Raw genomic sequence first — 21,341 nt, 5'->3', positions numbered from 1 at the left:
CTTAGAAGAAATAGGTAGCACATTGCTTCAGGAAAATGGTGGCAGCTAATAATTTCAAATTATTAATAATTTAATGCAGTAGTGGAATGTTAAAATATGTCCCAATTAATATGCACCAAGCCTAATAGAGAACAAATACTTACCAAATTGTGGCTAAATCCGTAATCTAGAACAAATTTAGCAGTCCGACCAGGTTTTGGGTTTTTTTTTAATGAAATATGTTGTACCTATGGAAATAATTAACTGTACTAATCCACAGCTTTTACAGTTGGTTATTTTTTTAAGTGCAAGAATTTAGATTTTCACTGAAAACAGAAAATCCTTTCCCCACAGTCCTGCTTGAAAGGAGTATGTGGGGTTTGGGGGAGGGAGGAGAGAAACAAAGGAGAAAAAAGCTGTCATGAAAGTATCTACAAACTCCTGGATATTTGGATCTGAAAGAAAAAGAACCTTGTAATGTACCTTCTCACATTTAGTCCTGTTCTTGTAGTGCTGTGATGTGGCACTTAATGCTCTAGGGGACCTAGAGCAAGTGTTAACAAATGCAACCAAAAGTCTCATGAAAATGAGCCTCTTAACAGTGTGTGAGCTGGTCTGCAATGGCCTCAGGAAATCCCCCCAGCTATTCACGTCCTTTTTATCCACTACATTCTCTGACTCAAAGGGAAACCTCACTTCACCTCCTTGACCAGAATTGAGCAGACATTGATTTGGTTACCCAGTGCTTTATTTATTCATTTATTAGTCTTCATCATTTGTATTCCACTAGAACAAAAGAATATATCTTTTCTTTGCATTAATTTTAAGTTTAAGAATGTGCAAATGTGTGTTTGTGGGATAGTGCATATTTTTGTTGGTATAATTTTATGGGTAGCTTGCTTTAATTTAAAATATTTTCCATCAGGGCTGTAATACTTAGAGCCTCACCATCACCCTCATCACCATACACGTAAAGTGAGCTGTTTAAAAGAGAATCATGTTTTTCTATTCACTTATATAATTAGTCAGGTCAGGTGTCACATGGGAAAAATAAGTGGCCCAATGCATAATTTAAAAAAAAAAATTAAGAATCACAACTTTTACCTCAGTGATAATGATGCGCTTATCTATGGGCATTTTATGTGTCTTAATTGCCCCCCAAGAAAAGCCAATAAGAAGTGAATCCAATTAAACAGCAGATATGTTGAAGCAAATGCTATGTATAAACCACTGTACTGGGGGCAATGGGAAATTCAGAGAAGTAGAAGTCAGGTTTTATTCTCCAGGAGCCTATAGTCTAGTCAAGGATACATGACAGAAAAAGTGGAATTGCATGCAACAACTAAAGATTTAAATAACAGCTCAAGATATTCCAGTGTGTTTTTTGCATAATTACCTTAATAATTTTATTAAAATATACCACACAGTTAATTTCTGTTCCACTTGAAGGACTCGCTGATTGGGTACCATATATTCGTATAGCCACCTAAATAGCAACAGTCCATGAGATCTTCATCTGAATTCAATTCACAGATATGTTTCAACAAAGTTTGGACAATTCAGGCAGTAATAACTTGCATTATGGCAGAATACATGTTCCTGTCCTTTTAAATGTTGAATGCCTGTTAGCTTTACTACAAATTTTCCTTCAGGAATACTTGTTGAACTAATAGATATTTCTAAGTAGATGTTTGATGTCAAGCAGCCAAGGAATGGCTTTTGGAGATATTTTCACTACTCAATACCAGCTTCAGAAGCCATGCTTTCTGCAATTTTATAATACTGAATTTGGTCTTATGTAGCGGATATGTTCAAAGTAGAGTTGACCAGAACGCAACCAAAATAAATGCTATTTAATGTATAAGCAATCATAATCAACCCAGAGATCATATAGGGACTAAAAGGAAATAACATCTCTTGTTACCACTTTAGTCATAACCTAACAAGAAGGTTCATGTAAGTTCAGGGGAAAACCATGAAGGTATATACAACTTAAGTGTCGCAAAGTATGCAAACTACCATGCCCAACATTTCTGCACATACCTTACTCTTCTGCTGAAGTGTAAATTATAATAACATCAATAATGCCAAGCAAAAGGGATCCTTAGTTTACAAAGCATTCTAGATACATCATCCCTTTTGATCCTCAGTGTGTGATCTCAACAACTTGTGAGATTGGCAAGGCACACATCATCCACATTTTACAAATGGAAAAATCTATGAAGTCTACAAGGACAGATGACTTTCTTAAGGACACAGAGCTCTTAAAAGGCACACCTGCTTCTAATGCTCACAGTGTGGCTGGCTCAGAGGAGACAGCAACCCAGACGGAATCTTTGCCATACCACAACTATCCTTCAAGGTACACAGGACTTGCCAGAGTGTGACCTGTAGACTTAAATCTTCGGAGGATGGAAGAGCCTTCAGGCCAAGAGGCATACCTGCTATGATTTCATGCAAGAAGGAAAAGGGATGCTTAGCTGTCTTTTTTATAACATGTGCACCACCCCCCCCTTATATAGAGTCCTTGGTAAATTCTGAGAATTCTCATACTTACTGATTGGATAAAGTCCTGATGGTTTTCCATGAAATCACAGTTGTGTCTGATCTGGTTGTATCAGAGTTTTTTCCAGCCCCCTAAGAGCTTGGGATTTAATATCTAAAAAAGTTTCAATCCTGACCTGGATAGTCCTTCCCACCTGTCAAAATTTATGTCTTTTCTGTTGAAAAATTTGTGAATAAAATCAGTTGTCTTTGAGCTGGCTTCCTGGAGCTTCTTGCTTATTTAAAAATATGGTATGGAAATTATGGAGATCATGGGCCACTTTACTAAAACTGCGTATCACTGGGAGTTGATAAAGAAGTATGGTTCTGAATCGCAGAAGCTGCAAGCTTTCATCTGCAATATAGAATTCAGAGCTGTCACTAAATTTTGCTACCTGATGAATAGAAACGCGGAGTTTCAAATCAAGAAATTCAGCACTTAGTTCCAGAAACTAAAAACATCGGTGGGTCCTCCATTCAATAATGGATCCGTTACAAGTCTACAGACTTCCAGCCTTCATTTTGGCTTGTAGAGTTAGACCTGGCACCTGAAGCTTGAATTTTTGCTATTATTACTTCAGAGCCCCAGCTGATGCAAAAAAGCAAGGCGATATCCCCAACACCTTGGTCTCAGGACACTCACAATCCAAATTAATGTTTCTTCCATAATGATAATCCTGCAGTTATAGCATGTTTTCATATTCATGATCTTATTAAGTCCTACATTAGCCGTATGCATGGACAGGGGGACTATTATTATTATTGTTATCAACATCATCATTCCCATTTTGTAGATGAGGAGATAAACTAAGAACATGATCTGTGGTCACATAGCTGATGACAAAGCCACAGTTATACCCAGGTGAGCAGGTGACCTCACTCATAGCCCATATTTTTCACCAGACTTGCCAAGGCTCACAGATTTGCCCTCTGACAGTGCTTCTTAGCCAGGTTTTAGAATTACCTAAAGGGATCTTTAAAACATAGGCACTGATATATCCACCTCTGAGTATCTGATTCACTAGGTCTGGAGTACAGCCCAAGAATTTATTTTTCTAACAATTTTCTAGGCAATTCTAATGCTGCCAAGGAGCACTGTTTTAGGAGTGCTGTTCTACAGATTGCAGTAATTGAATGGCAATGATACATTAAGGCAAGATAGTCTTAGAAGGAGGAAGTTTGTTTTGCATGATGCCACCTCATGCCTCATTCTTTTCTCCATTTGTGACCTCCACTGGGAAAGAGCAGAGCAGGTGGGGGGAGGGGAGCTGGTAAGAGGGCACCTTGCTGTTTAAAATGAGTTTAAATCTTCTGGCACTCAAGAATTGGACAGCAAAACCCTTTTACTGTGAAAGCAAAACCCTACTACTGTAGATTAACTTGGAGGTATCTGATTGCCAACCCAGCAATGAAGAAATGCTTTAAGACTGGACATGGCAAACGTGATTAGATGCCTCTATAGACAACTGATCCATTAACCAACAATCTTTAGATAGATTTCTCCATGTCAACCTAGGATGTTCTTAATGGCAAGAAAGAGAGACCCATTCTTGATCTATCCTAGTCAACGTTTTTCTGAAGACTGGGGAGAAGTTTCTTTTATCATAGGCTCAGTTTGAGTCAACAAGGTAATACATCTGCTAAAATAAATAAGTAAAAATAAAAAATAAAAGGAAGAAGCTTGCCTTTTCTAGCTTCTGGAGGCCATCTGTACTCAGCCCAGGACCACAAATAACTCCAACCTCTTGTCTCCATCATCATCTCCTACTACTAGCAGTTACTACTAGCTCTGATCCTTCTACTACCTCTGATCCTCCTGCCCCTCTTTTATATGAACCTCATGATTATATTTAGGGACTACCTACCTTATATAGGATAATCTCCCCATCTAAGTGCCCTTAATTTAACCACATCGGCAAGACCCCTTTGACATAGAAGATAATGTTCATAGTTTCCAGGAGTTAGGGCATGGATATCTTTTGTGGGGTCTTTATTCAGCCTGCCACAGCCTCTTTGTGATATGTTTCTCGGACTACGTTAAGAACATGGTACTTCTTTCTTGGCAGCAGTACGTAAGAGGTTCGATGATGAAGAAGAGGGAATGGGACCAGGAAACAGAAGAACTAGGTTCCAGCACTAGTTTTGCTTCTACCAAGTTGTGTAATCGTAAGCTCATCTGACAAAATGTCTCTGTAGAATGTTTCAGCTCTTCTCTGTGAACTGACGGAACCAAAGAATCTCCTAAACACTTCCTATATCTAAGATCCTGTGCCTCCTTAAATCTATCTAGATGATATTTAAATCTAAAAGCAAGAGCTTGCTTACCACCTCTAATATTCAGAGCAAATCTTGTTCACCTTTCTTTTGAATTCCAAATTCACTTAAATTTTGAATTTAGTTGTGCTATCCAAGGACTTCTTACTGTAAAAATCATGGTGAGGCTAGGAAAATCGCCCGTATAAGTACTTTTTGCTACCTAATTCTTAAATATCCTATCCAATAATACTATTTTAGTCTAAACGTCAAATCACTAGTATTGTACATATTGGATACTAGGAACACAGAAAGAATAGACTGTAATTGCATATGAAGAACTAAGAGAGAATAGTTGTTGCGTCAGCTCATCTGAGATACCATCTACTACCAAGAGCAGGTACAATAGATTAAATATGCCAAGGAGACTGTAAAGACCTTGTCCCAAAGATCTCGGTCTCAAGGCATGAATGACAAACTAGAGGATAGTCACTGAGTGACTGCTGTCATTATGATAAGGGTCAAAGAGATGGAAAAGGGCTGAGATTTTATTGTTTTTGCTTTTTTTTTTTTTTTCAGTGTGTTTTTTCAGTTCTCAGATAAGACCTGGAACTTGACCACTGATTCACAAAAGGAAATCGGGCTAGTTTGCTACAGATCTCTCCACAGCATGGAAGTCATCCCACAAACACTGATTTTAAATGATGATTTACGGAGGGCCACAAAGAATAATTTGGAGGAAGTTTATAGGAAAGAAAGCTTTGAGAGCTGAACCAGAAAAGGTGCTTGAAAGTAAATCAAATTATGGCATACATTGAATTATGGCATTTATTATTATGTGCAGAGTATGCATGGAATTTTGAACTAAAAGCCGAGGAAGCAAAGGTCTAGAAACTCTCATGCATAGTAAATAAATTAACCCTTTATTCTGTTACTTTCTGCGCTCCCTATATTTGGTGGACTTGTTCATACAAATGTACACTGAAAAGGACTAATAAACCATGCTCTACCTTGAGTACATTCAACTATTTGTGCACATGCTTCAAATACATGCCTTCAGGAGATTTTCTTTGGTATCATGTAGACACAGTCTGTATTTCAAAGGCCAAGAATTCTTTGGGAAAAGAAGAAGGGTCGTGTGTGTTTATGACTGTCAAACTTTCCTAAGTTTATTAAGTTGGGATCCTTTGTCCTTTTCTTCCATAATTTTGAAGATTATTCTAGTAATATGTTTGGTGAAGAAAAAACCTGCCAAATAAGTCAGGGTCTAATAATTGTATTAATGACTGTTCTAAAACCCGTGAGTTCAGTATACTATACCATTCAGAACCGTGTTATTTCTACTTTAAAAGATCAGTTTTCATTGCTAATTTTTGTGCTGGAAACTATACAGTATAAGGAAATCAGTTTATCATGAGCATCATGATAAATCAGCTCTTGAAATATCTGCCCATGAGGAAAAAAAACTATATGATTGGAATCCTGTCACCAAGGAAATGGTTTAAAAATCTGTTTATTTCAAATATTAGCTTCAGCTAGTTATCTTTTTGTGATGACTTTAATTCTTTTGCCCATTCATTCATTTATTACATGGCTCCTATACAGTAATCAGAAGAAAAGAACACCCCATACTATTATGCAAACCTTAAATATAACTATATGTTTTTGTGTGTTCCTATGCTTTTTTAAAGAGCACATTTGTGACAGGAAATGAAGAATGGCATAGTCGGGGAAAAATTAAAGAGACACGATGTAATTATCCGAACTGGAATTAAGCCAATTAATAACCCGTGTGCTAACACTACCCTCAAAGTGCTGAAAATGTCGTCAGATATTTAAATGCCCTGGGTGGTCATAGCCAGCAATCTTCGCCTCATCCATTTTCAACAGCACACAGGGACAGGGCTCACCCTGGCTTCTGAGGAAGGGCCACCACCTGAAGTGAGCTGCTGAAGAGATATAGGTGCAGATTGCATAATCCGAGCACAAGTGATTGTGCACAGATTTTCACTTATTTTTAATGAAATCAAAACACTGGTGTCTTATTCAACAAATATTCAACACATATTTACTGAATAATACCTACCGTGTGGCAGCCCAGCATCATGGTTGAGGATACAGGCTTCAAAGTCACCCTGCCTGGATTTCATCTCGAGCTCCACACTTACTAGATGTGTGCTCTTGAACACGTTATCTCACCCCTCTATTCCTCGGGGTTTTTTTCTATGAAATGAGGATTTGTAGTGCTTAATTCATAGAGTTGCTGTGACACTAAGGTATGACACAAATATCAAGTACTTAGAGTGCTGAGCACAAATCAAGTACTCGGTAATACATTGGTTATTATTATTATTATGAGCTGGGAAATATACCAAAGTCTGGGTAGAAAGAGATCAGACAATTCTCAGATGATGTTTGGAGCTTAAATTCTAGAACCTTGGGATTCTAAGTTTTGTAATCTCTACTGCCAGTGCTTTCCAGTAGAAATCTGTATATTAGGTCCTTGCTTTACTATGAGTATCCCTGTCTTGAACCTACATGCTTTGAATATAACACACTCAGCACATCCATAGCACGCAGTTTTATTTATTTATACCCTCACTGTATGCCTACCTCAATAATAATTGCCACGTAATACCATCCATGGACTGTATATATGTTAGCTCATGTCATGCTTAGAACAACCATGTGGGATTAATATTATCACCTTTTACAGGTAGGGAAACTGAGGCTCTGAGAGTGGCCATGACTTACACAGTGTTATAAAGGTCTCTTTGACTCCAAAGCTCATTCCCTTCTTCACCCAATTCACCCCACATGGATTTACTAAGCACATCACTTCTCTGCTGTAGGTTCTTGCCTATCAGGTGCTTTGAGACCTGCAGGAGGACCAGTGTCAAAATCGGTGGTCCCACCTATCCCTAAATTGACTGACTGTGGACCAGGTGTTTTAGACATGTCACAGCAGCCATTGTTAAAGAGTTGATGTACAAATAAACTAAATGACTCTGGCTATGACTTCTCTCGGCTTACTCGTCCTCCAGTGGGCTCCCAGGTGCCTGACATTTCTGTCAATTTTCTTCTTCCACCCTAAGTAGCAACAGCGTCACGGAAGCATGACTGAGAAGGAGTTTTCCCTTTTATGTACACCATGATTCTTGTTTTAGGACAAGAGACTTCATCTCTCCAGTGACACCTGATGGTACTGCTCTTTTCATAAGCACCTCTTCCCCCTTAAAGAAAAAAAAAAAAAAAAGCACCTTCAATTATCTGTTGTCAAAAGGGAGATCCTTACTGAATAGGATCATATGTGTCAAAAAAAAAGATACCATCCAATGTATGGGCAGGTAATACTGTTTTCCCTTTCTCTTTTAGAAGCTCATTTCAATTGAAATATATAGGAAGAGTTGCCCACAGCTAATGTTCCAGGTAGCAAATCTCACCAGTGATTTAGAATGGCATTGTAGGCTAATAGCCTCAATCTCTTTCACCCACAGTGTGCCTGCATTTTAAAAATGACTTGTAGGGGAAAACAACATCTTCTTACATGGTGACATACAGCAGATGATATACATAGAGAGAATTGCAAACTCTGGGAGAGATCTCTGTGGATCAATCCACTGGCCTTCATTAGCTTGGAATGTGACACCAACTATACCTTGTCGAGACAGGCCCTCTACCATGCTGTATTTTTCTACTTTTTTTTCCTGACACTGAATTAAGACTTAAATCCCTATCCTTAGAATTCAAAATGGACAAGAAAATGTTTCAACTTCGCTATTTAGACGTTTTAAAAACTGGAGGTTTGTGCAGTAACTGCAGGGATGGAGCAATCTTGTTATTCTGGAGACAAGGGTGATAGCCATACCTGTTGGGCCAGAGTCTGTAACGAAAACTGGAGGTTAGCTGGTATGACAGGCAGAGCACCAGCCTGGTGGGCTGCTGAGGCCCTGGGTTCCAATGTCAACTTGCGATTGCCTTTGTAATTTATTGGCCTGAGTCTCCGGGCCTCAGTTTCCTCGTCTGCTAAATTAGGGCGTTGGGGAGATTGATCTCCGTGGCTTTTTCCGGCTCTGGTATTCTCTGGGTCTGCAAATCGCCTTCAGTGTCTGCCATAGTCTGCCTTGCCAGCTCTGTTTGTCACAAAGATTAATCCATTTTAACTGTACCTTAGAGTGCTCCCGGGAGAGAGGATGGATGGATTGTTTTGCACCTATTATTGCATCAGAACTTTTGCCTTTTTAGACGAGATCGTGCCGTGCCTAAAATCTGTCTGCCTGTCTGCCCACTGACTTTGTCTGTGCTGATCTCTTGCCACGGTGCCTCTTCTCCCAGCATCCATCTCCCTCCAAGATCTAGACTAGGCATCTGACTGTACCTGTCTTGTTCTCTGCAGCATCTGTCTGCTACGCTCCTAGACCATCGTTAATAAACTTTCACACATTACACGCAGACCCTAATATATGGGCACCTGCACACAAATATCTACTGTTCATAAAACTAGGGGAGAAAACTCCCTTTTTTAAAAGACCTCTATCTAGTGCCATTTGTATTTGCACTTTTTGTTTAGTTGTAAGTTTTAATAGTTCCCCCTTTGAGGATTTGTCAGTACGAGCAGTATTGCTTATCAGAACACACCAACAGTCTTTTTGTAATATTCGCTTTTCCCCTTTGGTTCAGCCGAGCCTGCTGACAGATCATTCAAATTCAATTGTTTTATGTCTAAGCCGAACAGCTAATTAAAGTAGGGATGATTAACCTGACTGGCAGTGTCGCTCTCCCTCGCGCTCTCTCTCCCTCTCCCTTTCTCTCTCTCCCTCCCTCCTGCTCCAATCAGTCTTTTTCTCACACTCTCTCTCTCCTTCCGTGTGTGTCTCTCTCTCCCTCTCTCTCTCCCTCTCTCTCTCTCTCCCCCCCCTCCCTCTCTCCCCCCTCTCTCTTCCTCTCTCGGTCTCTCTCTCCCTCCTTCGGTTGGTCTCTCTCTCTCTCTGTCTCTTGCTCTACTGTTTTTTTTTTCCTCTCTCTCTCTCCTAAACGTGGTCTGCTTGCTGATGGCAGAATGGCACTCGGAGATTTGTGCATTGTGTCTGGTTTCCTACGGGCAGGCTGACCCAGTGCCTCCAGGGACTTATCAATAGACCACTCAGAAGAGACACAGACAGGAGAGAGGAGGAGGGGTGGGGGGAGAGAGAGAGAATCAATATCAAGAATAGAAGGAGCTCCGAAGCCATTTTTTTTTTAAAGAAGTATCGGGACTTGGGAGAGGGTGACAAAGAAGGTTTTTCAAAGAGGCAGTGGAGGAGGTTCTAATAAATTTGGAAGGAAACAGTTCCCTGTCTTGGGAAAAGGAGAACTCCTGACTGATTAGCATTCACACCAGGTATGAGATGTTCGCTACCCCTTATCACTGTGTCGCAACCGAGATGGAAAAGCCTTTTTTTTTTTTTTTTTTTAGGAGACTGAGGGAGCATGTATTTCGCTGTGTTTGTTGTTGGGGGGTAAGGGGGGGTGGCGTGAGATCTGTGGGCATTTGTGTATGGGAGCAGAAAGAATGGAAGCAGTACAACGGGGGGGGTGGGAAAGAGTATGGAGTATGTTACTGTCTTCCCTGTCTTTGTGCACCCCTGGGGGGTTACCCAAGTTCATTTCTAGCAGGTGGATTTGGACGGGAGTTACTTAACGCTTGACCGCCAGTTTTGAAAAAAAAGAAAAAGAAAAAAAACGTTGCTTCCTATGTCTATTAAAGGAAGCTCCAATTTCTCTCTCTCTCTCTCTCTCTCTCTCTCTCTGTCTCCCTCTCTCTCTACCTCTCTCTCTCTCCCACTCTCTCTCCGTCTCTCTCTCCCTCACTCTCTCTCTCTCTCTCTCTCCCTCTGCCCCCCCATCCGTCTTCCCCTCTCTCCCTCTCCCTCTCTCCTCTTTTTTCCCTCTTCTAAGCAGACAGCGGGAGGGCTCCTGGCTCCCAGCCAGCCCAAAAGCCTCTAAGTGTTTTGCACTTGTTTCAGGGAGTAGCTGCCCGGGGATTTTTCAGCATTTTCACTAGAGAACAAAGAGTTCTTTACAAAGGGAAGGGGGGGGGGGGAAGTGAGCTTAATGTCTGATATATGTTTTTCTATTTTTATTAGTTTTTCGCCTAAAAAGAAAGAGACAGGAACAGAACATTCACTCTATAATGACACAAAGACATTCAAAAGAAATCCGGTTATCTTTTCTCCCCATCACCCCAAGATATATACATAAAAAACAAAAAGGAAAAAGGCTAATGAAGTTGGATATGTTGCTCTTTTCTCCTCTTTTAATCTTTCTAAATCCAACTGTTCTTATGCTCACTCTGCTATTTTTTTCTACTCACAATAAAAGTTGTTCAGGATGTATCTTCTCTTATCATCTCTTTACTCTTTCTGGGTCCCCAAAATCCTGCGGAGGGGAGGAGAGTGCACCAAATAATCAGTTTAGTGGTGAGAACATCCTCTACTTTTGCCACTTGGGTAAAAAGTTAATTAAGGGATTCGGGCTCCCCAAATGCCAATGGGGTGCACTAGTTCACTCAGTCTCACAAGTGTTGGTACTGCCTGTGTCACTTGTCAGTTATTAAAGAAAAGGTACTAAAGGGAGCAGATATTTGTATTTTATTTTTGTTTCCATCTAATTACGTAAATGCCAAAAACCCCCGGAGAGATGGCTTGCCCCCTCCATGATACACTAGTTCAAGTGAAATAGAGTCTAGACAGAGATTTTTCAGCGATGCTGACTGCCATGTAGCTTTGTGTTCTCCACTTGATTTTTTGCCTATGCTTGTATATTTTTACCATGAATTTGTGTTTGTAGCAAACATTCCAGAATGCTTATCATTTTCAAATTAATGCTCCGAGAAAAGAAAAAAAGAAATCAGCATGTGAACTGTATGTGCAAAATGTACTAACCAATTCCATCGTTTTCTAAATGCATTTATATCTTTATACTAATATTCTTGAATTACAAACTCAAGAAAATGCTTTCTTTCTAAAAGTTCTCCTCCTAATGCATTTGTATCTCGATTGTCACTTGGAAATCTTTTTAAGGTACCTAACAGACATAAAACAGAACAAGGAGGAAAATGCACAAGCACCAGAAAAATCCTTAAATATGTATTATGTACAATACCTAACTGGAGATAACTATTTTACCAAGTGAAAATGAGCTACAACAGTTGTTTCAAGATTCAGAAACTCTTTTCTTTCTTTTCTCTTCTTTTTTTTTTTTTTTTTTTTTTTTCCATTCACTGAAAATACAATCTATTCCTGTCCCTGGGGAGAAAAACTGTAGGGAAAATATAGATATATACATTTTTTCATATTTTTAGACTGCATTTATATAACTACTTCTTAAGAGTGTAACACATATCAGGGCAGTGATGTCTACTAGTCAGTAAACCCTTCTGGCTGGGAGGTGTGAGCGCCTTATGTTTGAAGTAACTTGATAACAAGGACTCTTCGGGAAACCTTACTTGTGTATGTGTTGCCTCAGTAATGACCCTCAGACAAAAAACAAGAACTAGGTGGCCACTTGAACTCCCTGAAAGACATTAGATTTAGGGGAACTTTTGACAAATCCAAAATTTTCTAGGGTAGCTCCCTTATATTTATGTATTTTTTTCGGGAAGATTCTTGTATTGCCTCCAGACTTTTCTCTTTGTAAAGATTTTTATGCTTCTAATAGTGCTTCAGGACAAAAGGATCTTTAAAGAGAAAGTCATCAAAATAAGAGAAAAGAAACTCAGTCTCTAAAAAGTTTTATATTGAAGACAAGAGCTTCCCCCCCCCCCCCCCACACACACACACTTTTGGCTTCTTTCTGATTTTTTTTCCCCTGAACTCTTTTGTTGCTGTGGGCTGTTGTGTTTACATTTTTGTTTTTTGTTTTGGTTTGGTTTTTTGGGTTTGGTTTTTTTTGTTGTTTTTTTTTTGTTTTTTGCTCTTGCTTTTTTTTTGTTTTGTTTTTTTTTTGTTTTTGGTCTATTTTTTATGTGACCAAAGGGGTCTATGAAGGGGCAGAAGGGCTACGGGTAAGAGGCTGTTACTGAAAGCTGCACTAGCCCCTCTTGATCCCAACTCAGGCAGCTCCTATCAGCTAGTTGTGCCGCCAAGAGTACAGTGAAAGGTGATAGCTGTCATTCTGAGATTCTTCGTGGATCTGACCTGAGAGTAACACATTCACAGTCGAGGAGAAAAGGGAAAAAAAAATAGAGGAGGAGGAAAGAAAAGCTCTTTGAGCTGGAATACACTGGCCCTTTCTTCCTGTAGGCAATCCGCTCCAGTTCTTGGCGACGTGTCCTGCACTATCAGATATCATATGACTTTTTATTTAGATTCCTTTTCGGAGAATGGCCTGTTAGGACTCTGTTTGTTTTCTTTTATTTAATTTCCTTCTCCCCTCACCCGCTAGTTTTGTGTATCTGTGTGAGAGAGAGAGGGAGAGAGAGAGAGAGAGAGGGTGTGTGTGTGTGTGTGTGTGTGTGTGCGCGTGTGTGTGCGCGCATGCATATGTGTGTGCAATTTTTATCTTTGTTTTTGTTCTGTTGATCTGATGCTTTATTTAAGGACAAAGCTTTAATTATTTCAGTATACTGGTTTAATCATTTGCCAAAAGAAACCTCATTCTAGGCTTTTTGGGGGGTCCATTTTTAAACACATCCATTAACACATGAGGGTAGAGATCCTAACTGGCTGCGGGTCGGCCCTTGGCCCACTCCCTTACCTTAAGTTAACCACCCCCCCCCTTCCTCAGCATGCAGGGTAGTGTGAGTTAGGAAACACCTGTGCCGAGTTGAGAGGGAAATAAAAGTAGAAGCAACTTCTTCAAATCTGCACTCCTAGTTTCACTTTAATAAACTTTTTTTTTTTAATCGTTGGCTTTTTTTTTTTTTTTTTGGCACCCTCTGCTGAGTTTGAAAGCATCAGAGATCCTGAACGATGTGTCTGTGGAGCTTTTGTGAGGTCAGCTGAGCACCCCTGCAAAGTAGAGCAAGGGCTGAAAGTCATTCAGAGACTTCAGAATTAAGTGGGAGATTTCAAGAAGATCTCTGAGATCTGGGGGGCCGTGAAGGGTTTGGTGATAGATGGTAAAATGGCATAACTTGGGGATACTCAGGGAAGAGAAAGAGAGAAATTCCTAGGCAGGAGTAACACAGGCATTTCTGCTGCATTTGGTACTTTGAGAATCATATTTAATCAAATTTTTATTTTGTGTAACTTGCAATTTAGCCAATTGATAATGTGATTGCCTTCCCTCCATGCTTCCTGTATCAAACAGAGGAATTAAACTAACATTATTATGGGGTTTCTCCTAAATTTTTGATGTATCTGTTTTTCAATTTTGGAGAGTTCAGATTTTAGTTAGCAGAAGAAAAACATAACTTCTCTAGGTGTGTGCAAATGGCTGGTTGCCTATGCATTATTCTCATCATGATGTACTTTATCTACGCATAAGCATAATATATCCTGTCTGTATCAGGGTTTTTTAAAGTACAGTAATAAACTAGACAGCCCTGAATGTTCAGATGACCATTACATTCTTTAAGCCCACTGTTGTTAGTTCCTTGTTACTTTCTCTAAAATGGTTTTTCACAGACCTTAAATTTCTAATGCTTATCTTAGCCAGAGGTGAGTTCTGTTGAAACTTGGAGGGAAATTTATTCCACCCCTTTAAGAGTACCCAAAAGGGAAGGGAGAACTATTTTTCGTTCAACAAAAAATTTTAGAAGCCTTTCTTTCCCCCAGCGGAAAACTCCAAAACAGCTTTGTCTCAGAACGTTAAACTTGGCATGGATAAGAAATGTGAGTTTTGCTTTGTTTGAGGAAATTTGTTTTTGAAACAACAACGTTATAAATATTTTTAAATTGCCTGCTGAGCATGCGCTGTGTCTGACTTTATTCATAGTTTTAAACACACACCAAAGTGCAGTCTTCTGAATGGCCACAGGTAAGGCTGTTGAATTGTATGATCTTTCTCAGAGCTACCTTCAGGGAGTCTACTCAGTTTTCCAGAAGGGAAAAGGGCGAGAGCTGAGTTTAGACCTGGACTCCCTTCTAAAAATCATAGAGCAAAAGTAGATTCCCCCATTCAGGCTTGCACATTATACTTAGGGTAAGTACTATTCAACTTTCCTTTCTTATAGGAGTCGCTTGCCTTAACTTTTCGGCTTCATACTAGCAGACTAAATTAAGAAAAAATTTAACTCAGTAAGGTATTTGACTGAAGTAGAAAATTTGCAGATTTTTAAGGGCATCTATTGTGCATAAATTTGGAGATACGAGAATTTGCCAGTGAAATGATAGCAGCTCTGTTCTTACAGAGCAAAGATGTGCTAGTCTGAACATGCCTGATCTCATCTGGAATCGAAAGCTAAATCTAGGTGGGCCTGTAATAATACCAGAAAAGGAACACATGTATCTTTTGTGCAACCTTTTTTCTTTCTTTCTTTCTTTCTTTCTTTCTTTCTTTCTTTCTTTCTTTCTTTCTTTCTAGCCAGGCTTCCAAAGGGAATGACAAAGAAGTAGGTTCTCCTCTTGTTTAATAAGTAGTCATATATTTTGCTCCTAGAGATATGTGTTTCCAGTTGTTTTGGGTTGTTTTGTTTTGTTGTTGTCACTGTTGTGGAAGTATATTTTTTCCTGTCAGTGATTGTTAACACTTTCCATTTTTCAGAAGGTTTTATCTCCATTAACTCCGTTTGATGTTTCCTCACTTGGTTACCTTTCTCAAGTCTGCGATGACCCTCCCAGGCTTTGCAATTCTGATCGATTCTTGTCAGAAATATATTTATTCATTAGCTGTTTGTTATAGTTATGATGGAGATAATGTTGTTTTTCGGGCCTTTATAACTATCCAAACAAATTTCATTTTGAGGTGAAATTTCTCATAGTTTTCTTGACTCAGAACTGAACTTGTCTTGGAAAGACTTGAAAAAAATCCAATGAGCCGTTGTTGGGTTTGTTTTTGTTTTTGTTTTTGTTTTTTTTGAGAACTAAATATTTTAGCAAATCCAGGTGGATTCTTTTACAAAATACATACTGATATGCAATGTTTTTCTAATTTGTCTTTCCTTTCATGCTTTAAAACAGAACCTGAAAAATAAATGTGTAAAATAAAAAAAAAAAAAAAGAAAGAGAAAAACTGCCAGGTTATGTTGATATTTTAAATGAACAATTTAAAATAATTCAAAGTTTCGATTTCCATGCAACATATCACCTTTCAATGTCAGTCAGAAATACTTTGTGCAGATATACGTAGACACACAGACCCAGATACGCAACTCCACTTTACATTTATATTAATTTTATTTTTACATAAAAGAGGATTAGCATTAATGCAAACTTTTATTAATTTATTGTATTCTATTTTATCTATAATTTAGAAATCCAGTTAACTACTGTCTCCATCTGATTATCTAATATATGTATTTACTTATTAATGTCTATTTGTATTCTAATAAGGTATCTTCATTTATAGAGCATTTTTATAAGTCTTACACACACTTGAATTTTATGCAGCTATATTAACATTCCACTTTATTCAGATACGGTTTGCTTTGTTCCATATCTGTGACTGTGTTAAGAAGTTTTTTACTTTCCCAGTCTAGAAAGACTATGGCCATTTTTTCCTATATATGATTTCTATATATCTTCAGTATAATGAAGAAGAAACTTTCTAACCTTGTGATCGCCTGGAAAACTTTCAAACAAGTGGGAGAAGTCATTTTTACCTTGCTACTGCCCAGTCTGTCTGTTTGCCCTCACTGTGCTACCCCTCACCCCCAGCAACCCTGAGAAAACAACAGTAATCAACATGATAAGATAATTTTTCTGATCACAGAACCAGGAAATACCAAAGAAAATTGTGGCATATGTAGGAAAATGCCAAGAGCTTCTCCAGTAAGATCAGCTGTTTTTGTACTTTTTTTTTTTCTCTCCTGAATTTTGTTTGTGACTCTTTTGGCTTGCTGAAGCATATCCCCATAATCTTACGAAGCCACAGCAAATTCCCAATGCCACAACAACACTGTGCAGCTGGGGAGAGCCCAGAAGAACTGATCCTGGGTGGCTGCAGACTTCCCCAGCAATGATGCAAGGGAGGAGTAAGTAGACTTCTCTTTGCTTTTTACCTGGGCTGCTCAACTGGCCAAGTGGAGTGGTTTTCTTTCTGTAGCTTTCCCCTTAGCTATCTAGGCTTTTCCTTTAGTAACCAAAGGCTTCCTGCCTTTCCAAGGATGGTTTATATAGCAAAGCATCCCATTTTTCTTTTATACTGAAACATGGAAAGCTTTGGAGGTTGGGAAGGGTGAAGGAAAGGGGCTCAGAGTATCTGGGAAATAGTCAAAATGGCCTCAGACTCAAAGCTGTTTGATGGCTATAACTTTCTTTATTCTCTCCAGAGCCTCTGAGAGGTTGAAAGTAGTGAATGGGATAACTGTAGGGTACAAACTATGATCTAACTGATTCAGTAGATGGAGCTCTTCCCCCTAAGTCTGTATTTAAATTAATGTCCCACTCTGCTTTGTGGGGCTGTTTCAAGGTATGTCATTACTACACATGTAAAATCAAGGGCCTAGAGAACTGGAGAAGAGATTTCCTGGCACTTTTCAAAAGAGATAAAGCTTTTGCTCTGAAACCCAAAACACGGTACAGGGGAAAAGTAAGGATGGGGTAGGGAAATGAAGTTTACATATCTAAATATCTCCCTGTGTTGATAGTCCTAAGTGTGAAGTTAAACCCTAGCACTTATTATACAAGTGATCATTACTTTAGATGCAGAAAAATGTATGGAACATGTAGGATTTGGGCTGTATTTGTTACAAATCTTCCAGGCTATCTGAACTGTGCAGATCTCCTCTTATTTGATTCTGCAAAGGAATCTTAACACTGTAATGCAATTGTTTCATCCAATTAGTCTAGAGAACCTGGCTGAAATGTTACAAATTCTGAATTGTGACAGCGCAGAGGAGGGCAAAGCAGCTGTGTTAGTAAGGTGCTTTTATGGAAGCCAAAATATTTTCAGCAATAACTGAAAATAGATCTCCGGTATCTGTTTTAATATGAAAAGAACTACTTGTTTATTTCTTTCTAAATTAACTGAAATGAATAATTGCCATAAAATTTGTCTCAGTGTTATGTTTTTCTCAGCGCCAATAGAGTAAGTTCGATCATGTCCTTCCCCAGTATCAGGAGGGAAAATATATGTATTCTGTATGTAGTAAATTATCTTCTTTAGTGAATGTCTGCTCACAGATTGAAGATATTATTGCATATCTCTTGTTAAATCTTGATAAGATCATTTGGCCAAAGTAGAACTCGGCTTGGCTTTAGAACCCAAAGAAATAGCATTTTTAAGGGACTTGGATTTCCTTTGCATACCACGTGTCTGAGTCCGATACGGTCCAGGAAAATAGAGAGGATGAGACAAAATTATTCCTAAGCAGCCGCCGTAGGCCAAACACTGAAACAGTGCCAACCTGGACCAATCAGGCCGGCTTCTCAGAAGATACATGCTTTTGTCGAACACTTACATGAAGAGAAAGAGGGAGGACGCCCTTGAAATTGCATTCGTATGAATGATTCCTCACTAATTTCAATAAAGTCCATGGTAATAAATTCATGACTTTTATTCTTTTTTAAAGCAGAAAATGTGAGTTTTCTTGTCCAGCTAAGGATCTCTAAATGTTGTACTCTGACATCTTTTGAACAAAACTATCCTTTTGAATTTAAGCAAGTGAAAAACTTCTCACAGAGAGCAAAGAGTAAAATTGATGGAAACTCAAAATCAATTCCAAACCCATTTCTGGCATGATGAGAATAACATTTGTGCTGTGTTTAAAGCAGTTTAAAACAAAAAAATGATAAAATGATCAATATACTTAAAGCCAAAAATAACCAGGAGAGAACAATCTGTAATCCATTCCCATTCCTGAAACCCTCACTTTTGATCGAACATGAAAATAACCGAATGTATCTTTTATAAGGTGGCATTGTCAGCCTTATAAAATACAGCCATGATGAGATGCCAAGCTTTCAGGTCTATTAAGCTATGTTTTCATAGTTAAGCCAAATTTCTATCTTTAAACTACTGTGGATTTATTTATTTGTGCATACCCTGACCGTAGAAAGAGCAAAGTTGAGAAATATATAGAATGTCGCAGTGACCCACATTGCCACTTTGCAGTCTCTGAGCTCTATTTATTAAAAAAAAAAAAAAAAAAAAAAAAAAAAAGTTTAAGCTACAGAAAAAGTATATAAGAATATTTTCCACTATATCTCAAAATCAGTGAATTAGTCAATGTGGAACAGGCTGAAGATTTCTCTAAAAAGGCCTGATTCTAGACTAGTTTATTAAATTCAACACACACGTAAGTATAAATCACCTATATTTTAGGCTCATTGCTTTAATAGACTGAAAAACTAAGTTCACACTAATAAATTTTGGACCTGTGGATTCAAGGTCAGTGAAATGCCACTTTTCAGATTTACAAAACCCTCTCTTTGATATAAAATTTTGCCCCAACGAATGATTTTCTGCCAATTTTTCAGAGTCATTTGACTGGCTAGTTATATATTGATCAGATAAAATAAATTGTCCTTCTGGATGAAGAAGTCCTAACTGACAAAATTAAAATGGCAACAAATTGCGTAAGCACGTTTAGTTCCGTTGACCTAGGGTGCAGTAGGAATGATGATAATTCTAAATGAGCACTGTGACGAATGTCACTACAAAGAAGCATGTATGATTACATCAGTAAGAGTGAACTCAGTGGGGAAGGTCAGAAGGGTGAGACACAGGGGCTGTGACAGGGTGGGGGCTAGTGATTAAAGTTATTGGAGAATGTTTAAAGCTGTGGCATGCTGGAAAATTAACATGCCGGAAAAAAATAGAGTCAATCAATTTTAAAAGTAGATAGGAAGGCAATCCTTTTTTCTATAAGATATAATCAAGTGAAGAATTTTAACAACCTCCTAAGCTTTGGCTGTCCAGTGTGATACTGGTAAAGAGATGTTGTATACATCTGCTTAAAGATTTCTATAAGTGTAATTGTTATAGCAACTTGTTATGCTATTGTTTGAAGTTGAAAAGCTCTGCGTTAAGTGTCAACAAAGCAAATGTCAGCATCATAGAATCATAATCATTACATCTTAGAGCTTGAAGGAGCCTTACATATCTCAATATGGGTGAGTGAAAACTCTCCAGAAAAAAAATACTGAATATATGGTCACAAGACCACATAGAATTTGAGAAAATATGTATTTTTTATGTATTACAATGACTTATATTTGGAAAAATTTTAATAGGAAAGCTTAAAAATGAGAAAATAAAGCTCCACGAATTTCATCTTGACTAGTGGTGATGTACAATGGATTCTGTGAACCAGGGATCTAAATAGAGAAGAGTGAAAAAAATTCAGAAAAGGATAAGGTTTTATTTTCATCAAACGGGGCAGGGGGGTTGACAGATTAAGAAATGCTATCTGGGCTTAAACCCTTTAGTTTACTGATAAGAAAATTTAAACAGAGAAGTGACAAAATTTTCTCGAGATGAGGAAGGCAAATTGTATTAGAACTCAGGTTTTCTAGCTACTGCTCCTATACCACATTCTGACCCCTAAAACATTTTTTATAAAGATAAAAACTAAATGATATTCCAGAAGTAATTGAGTAAGAGAGCAAAGGAACCAAGCCCTTTGGGTTCCTATTGCCTTAACCAATAACCTTACCTTAATGAGGCAGGGGCAAACATGTGCTAAGGATAAGGCATTCTGGGGAATAAGAGAAAATGCATCCAGATCTTGCACTTCCTGGACATCCTCTGCAGTTAACACTGCTCCCCTGACATTCATATCTCCTCCAAAGTGTATGTCATATCTCTTCTTCCATCTGCCCCCACAGAAAGAAAGAAAGAAAGAAAGAAAGAAAGAAAGAAAGAAAGAAAGAAAAGAAAGAGGAAGGAAGGAAGGAAGGAAGGAAGGAAGGAAGGAAGGAAGGAAGGAAAAGAAAAAAAAATTTGAGAAACTGTAGCCAGAAGATCTTTTGAAAAGAAGTCCTTCTTCCTAGAAATCTTTTTGTACAGATGGATGTATCTTATTATCTTATCAAAGTATGAGTTCTAATCAGAGGGTGCTGAGCCAACAAGTTTAAACACATTACAGACTGAGCTACTCCTTGCTTCCTAAGCACACACCACATTTTCACATCCCTGTTCCTTTTCCCCTGGTGTTCTTTATTTCTACAAGACTCTTTTTATTTATTTCTTTTTTAAATTTTATTTATTTGGGGGGCGCCTGGGTGGCTCAGTCGGTTAAGCGTCCGACTTTGGCTCAGGTCATGATCTCACGGTCCGTGAGTTCGAGCCCCGCGTCGGGCTCTGTGCTGACAGCTCAGACCCTGGAGCCTGTTTCAGATTCTGTATGTCCGTCTCTCTCTGACCCTCCCCTGCTCATGCTCTGTCTCTCGCTGTCTCAAAAATAAATAAACGTTAAAAAAAATTTTTTTTTAAAGTTTTATTTATTTGTTTTGAGAGAGAGAACATGAGCAGAGGAGGGA

General features: G+C 38.5%; 1 protein-coding gene across 5 annotated transcripts in view; it reads left to right on the top strand.

Annotated features, from left to right (window-relative positions):
• Positions 1-21,341, top strand: part of ZBTB20 (zinc finger and BTB domain containing 20) — a 764,386-nt gene that overhangs the window by 637,207 nt on the left and 105,838 nt on the right. The window contains exon 1 of one of the 5 annotated variants that reach the window (XM_042954832.1): positions 9,806-10,156. The exons of the other annotated variants lie outside the window; for them this stretch is intronic. The gene's annotated coding sequence lies outside the window, so the exon portion shown is untranslated. Of the gene's footprint in view, positions 1-9,805; positions 10,157-21,341 lie in introns of those variants that run through there. 5 annotated transcript variants of the gene reach the window in all.

Source organism: Panthera leo, chromosome C2 (genome assembly GCF_018350215.1).
Source record: "Panthera leo isolate Ple1 chromosome C2, P.leo_Ple1_pat1.1, whole genome shotgun sequence".
Taxonomy (NCBI): domain Eukaryota; kingdom Metazoa; phylum Chordata; class Mammalia; order Carnivora; family Felidae; genus Panthera; species Panthera leo.
This window is presented reverse-complemented; position numbering and strand designations above follow the sequence as displayed.